We start from the raw sequence: 4,714 nt of genomic DNA on the forward strand, positions 1-4,714 counted from the left end.
GTTTGATGAGAGCGGCCAGGCTCGCGATCCCGCTGGCAGCGGTCCCGCTGTTGCCGAGGCACAGCGCAGACTGTTGTCGTGGGGATCGCAAGTGGATTTAGCGGAGGGATCCGAGATGGGCTCGTCCTTTTCTCGGTCCTCACCTGCTAGTGGCTCTCTCTCAGGGTTCGGAAGCCCGCGCTGCGGTGTCTTCCCCCCGGAGAGAGAGCCAGGCATTTCATCTATCTTCCTCCGAGGAGGTAGAGGTGATGAGTGTCGAGACAGAGGAGACTGTGGACTCGCCACCGCAGTCTCTCGCGTATGAGGAGCTCGTGGAGGTTGTGACTCGTGCTGTAGCCAAATTAAATATCGATTGGCCAGCCGAGAAACAGGACACTCATCCTAAGAGCAAATTAGACGAGCGTTTCCTGAAAGCGAGGTCACAGCCTTCATGACGGGGCCTTCCGTTTTTTCCCGATCTCCATGCCAAGGTGTCAAGATCGTGGGAAAAACCATATTCTTCCTGTATATATAGCCCCACAGTCTCTAATTATTCTAATACCGTGGGGCTGAATGAGGAATATGGGGCGATGCCAATGGTGGAGCAGACGCTCCCGAGCTATCTCTCCCCATCCTCAGCATCGTCCCTGAAGGCCCCAAAGCTTCCTACCAGGCCTGTTAAGCTTACATCTAGTCTGGTTGGAAAAGCTTATACGGCAGCAGGTCAGGCTGGCGCATGCTTGCACACCATGGCGGTGTTACAAGCGTACCAGGCTGACCTGCTCAAGGACCTGGATGACAGGGAAGAGGGGGAATCCGACGTGGTAGCTGAACTGCTTCAGGCCACAGATTTGTCCCTCCGGGCCACCAAAGAAACGGCCAGAGCTATCGGCCAGATGGCTTTCACCCTCTGGCCTTTTCGGTGACGCAGTTAACACTGTCGTCGAGAGGATCCAGGAGGCGAGAAAGCAAGCGGCGGCGTTTCAACGGTTCCTCCCTCGTCGCTCCCAGGCCCATGTCAGGCTCCTCATATCGCCAGTCACAAAAACACAGCGTTGCAACCCGCACCCCTCCGCAAAAAGAACGGGGGTCGGGGCGACGCTCTCAGTCAGGGTCCTCTAGACTGAAGACGGATCTGCCGTTATTTTGTCGAAGAGGACCTCGACTAAGCGGTCCTGACGCCAACATCGTCAGGCCCCTGAGGGCAGCCCCACCTGGGGAGGAAAGGATATCACCTCAGTATATGGTGCCCGATCCTCCTCAGTGCCCTCACGGAGAGTCTCTGATAACCCTGCCACCCTCGGTGCTTCAGGGCTCAGTGAGCTCCAACGAGCAAAATTCCCAGCTGCCGCCCGGCAACGGTATGTCACGGGAGAGCTCGCCCCCTCTGGGGATCGCAAGTGGATTTAGCGGAGGGATCCGAGATGGGCTCGTCCTTTTCTCGGTCCTCACCTGCTAGTGGCTCTCTCTCAGGGTTCGGAAGCCCGCGCTGCGGTGTCTTCCCCCCGGAGAGAGAGCCAGGCATTTCATCTATCTTCCTCCGAGGAGGTAGAGGTGATGAGTGTCGAGACAGAGGAGACTGTGGACTCGCCACCGCAGTCTCTCAGCCGAAAAACAGGACGCTCGTCCTAAAAGCAAATTAGATGAGCGTTTCCTGAAAGCGAGGTCACAGCCTTCATGACGGGGCCTTCCGTTTTTTCCCGATCTCCATGCCAAGGTGTCAAGATCGTGGGAAAAACCATATTCTTCCTGTATATATAGCCCCACAGTCTCTAATTATTCTAATATCGTGGGGCTGAATGAGGAATATGGGGCGATGCCAATGGTGGAGCAGACGCTCCCGAGCTATCTCTCCCCATCCTCAGCATCGTCCCTGAAGGCCCCAAAGCTTCCTACCAGGCCTGTTAAGCTTACATCTAGTCTGGTTGGGAAAGCTTATACGGCAGCAGGTCAGGCTGGCGCATGCTTGCACACCATGGCGGTGTTACAAGCGTACCAGGCTGACCTGCTCAAGGACCTGGATGACAGGGAAGAGGGCGTGGGAGCTGAACTGCTTCAGGCCACAGATTTGTCCCTCCGGGCCACCAAAGAAACGGCCAGAGCTATCGGCCAGATGGCTTTCACCCTCTGGCCTTTTCGGTGACGCAGTTAACACTGTCGTCGAGAGGATCCAGGAGGCGAGAAAGCAAGCGGCGGCGTTTCAACGGTTCCTCCCTCGTCGCTCCCAGGCCCATGTCAGGCTCCTCATATCGCCAGTCACAAAAACACAGCGTTGCAACCCGCACCCCTCCGCAAAAAGAACGGGGGTCGGGGCGACGCTCTCAGTCAGGGTCCTCTAGACTGAAGACGGATCTGCCGTTATTTTGTCGAAGAGGACCTCGACTAAGCGGTCCTGACGCCAACATCGTCAGGCCCCTGAGGGCAGCCCCACCTGGGGAGGAAAGGATATCACCTCAGTATATGGTGCCCGATCCTCCTCAGTGCCCTCACGGAGAGTCTCTGATAACCCTGCCACCCTCGGTGCTTCAGGGCTCAGTGAGCTCCGACGAGCAAAATTCCCAGCTGCCGCCCGGCAACGGTACGGCACGGGAGAGCTCGCCCCCTCAAGTGAGGGTTCTACAGCAGTCAGGTCGGTCGTTCCCTGCTGGTCATCCGCTTCAGGGCACCGAACTGGCTCCTCTAATAACACCAGAGGCCAGCCTCGAGAGGCTGGTTCCCTTAGTAGATTTTCTGGTAGCGTGGAAGCTTCTACCAAATATCTCAAAATGGGTCCTGCAGATTGTAGAGAAAGGTTACAGAATCTAGTTCGGTTCTCGTCCGCCTCATTTCAACGGGGTCATCCCCACACTAGTGGACCCCGAGCAGGCTCTGGTAATGGAACAAAAAGTAGATACTCTCTTGAGGAAGGGGGCCATAGAACGTGTTCCGCCTCTCTCTCGAGAGAGAGCGTCCGGGTTCTACAGCCGTTACTTCATCGTTCCGAAGAGGGGTGGTGGGTTGCGTCCGATCTTAGATCTCCGTCGTCTGAACCGCGCTACCAAACGGCTTCGGTTCAAGATGCTCACGATCAAGCAGATAGTATCTCAAATCCGGTCCGAGGACTGGTTTGTTACGATAGATCTCAAAGACGCTTATTTTCATGTCTCCATCCTCCCTCAACACTGGAAGTTCCTAAGGTTCGCTTTCGGGGGCGAAGCGTACCAATATCGAGTTCTTCCCTTCGGCCTGTCACTCTCACCCCGCACTTTCACGAAGTGTGTGGATGCTGCTCTGGCTCCTCTGCGACTCCAGGGCATCCGCATACTCAACTACATCGACGATTGGTTAATACTAGCTCAATCGGAGCAGATGGCGGCTCGGCATCGAGATGTCGTCCTCGCCCATATGAGAAAGCTGGGGTTAAGACTAAACGCCAAGAAGAGTGTTCTTTCTCCACTACAGAGAACCACTTATGTAGGCGTGGTGTGGGACTCAACCTCGATGCAGGCACGTCTGTCTCCTGCTGGAGGGATCCGAGATCCTTTTCTCCTTTTCTCGGTCCTCACCTGCTAGTGGCTCTCTCTCAGGGTTCGGAAGCCCGCGCTGCGGTGTCTTCCCGAGAGCCAGGGAGCCAGGCATTTCATCTATCTTCCTCCGAGGAGGTAGAGGTGATGAGTGTCGAGACAGAGGAGACTGTGGACTCGCCACCGCAGTCTCTCGCGTATGAGGAGCTCGTGGAGGTTGTGACTCGTGCTGTAGCCAAATTAAATATCGATTGGCCAGCCGAGAAACAGGACACTCATCCTAAGAGCAAATTAGACGAGCGTTTCCTGAAAGCGAGGTCACAGCCTTCATGACGGGGCCTTCCGTTTTTTCCCGATCTCCATGCCAAGGTGTCAAGATCGTGGGAAAAACCATATTCTTCCTGTATATATAGCCCCACAGTCTCTAATTATTCTAATATCGTGGGGCTGAATGAGGAATATGGGGCGATGCCAATGGGGGAGCAGACGCTCCCGAGCTATCTCTCCCCATCCTCAGCATCGTCCCTGAAGGCCCCAAAGCTTCCCACCAGGCCTGTTAAGCTTACATCTAGTCTGGTTGGGAAAGCTTATACGGCAGCAGGTCAGGCTGGCGCATGCTTGCACACCATGGCGGTGTTACAAGCGTACCAGGCTGACCTGCTCAAGGACCTGGATGACAGGGAAGAGGGGGAATCCGACGTGGTAGCTGAACTGCTTCAGGCCACAGATTTGTCCCTCCGGGCCACCAAAGAAACGGCCAGAGCTATCGGCCAGATGGCTTTCGCCCTCTGGCCTTTTCGGTGACGCAGTTAACACTGTCGTCGAGAGGATCCAGGAGGCGAGAAAGCAAGCGGCGGCGTTTCAACGGTTCCTCCCTCGTCGCTCCCAGGCCCATGTCAGGCTCCTCATATCGCCAGTCACAAAAACACAGCGTTGCAACCCGCACCCCTCCGCAAAAAGAACGGGGGTCGGGGCGACGCTCTCAGTCAGGGTCCTCTAGACTGAAGACGGATCTGCCGTTATTTTGTCGAAGAGGACCTCGACTAAGCGGTCCTGACGCCAACATCGTCAGGCCCCTGAGGGCAGCCCCACCTGGGGAGGAAAGGATATCACCTCAGTATATGGTGCCCGATCCTCCTCAGTGCCCTCACGGAGAGTCTCTGATAACCCTGCCACCCTCGGTGCTTCAGGGCTCAGTGAGCTCCGACGAGCGAAATTCCCAGCTGCCGCCC

At 56.2% G+C, this 4,714-nt stretch overlaps 1 protein-coding gene across 2 annotated transcripts in view; it reads left to right on the forward strand.

Moving 5' to 3' along the window:
• LOC107556052 (disks large homolog 4) overlaps positions 1–4,714 on the forward strand; it is a 163,053-nt gene that overhangs the window by 77,771 nt on the left and 80,568 nt on the right. The gene's annotated exons all lie outside the window — the stretch shown is intronic.

Source organism: Sinocyclocheilus grahami, unplaced genomic scaffold (assembly GCF_001515645.1).
Source record: "Sinocyclocheilus grahami isolate Dianchi unplaced genomic scaffold, SAMN03320097.WGS_v1.1 scaffold553.1, whole genome shotgun sequence".
In the NCBI taxonomy this organism is placed as follows: Eukaryota; Metazoa; Chordata; class Actinopteri; order Cypriniformes; family Cyprinidae; genus Sinocyclocheilus; species Sinocyclocheilus grahami.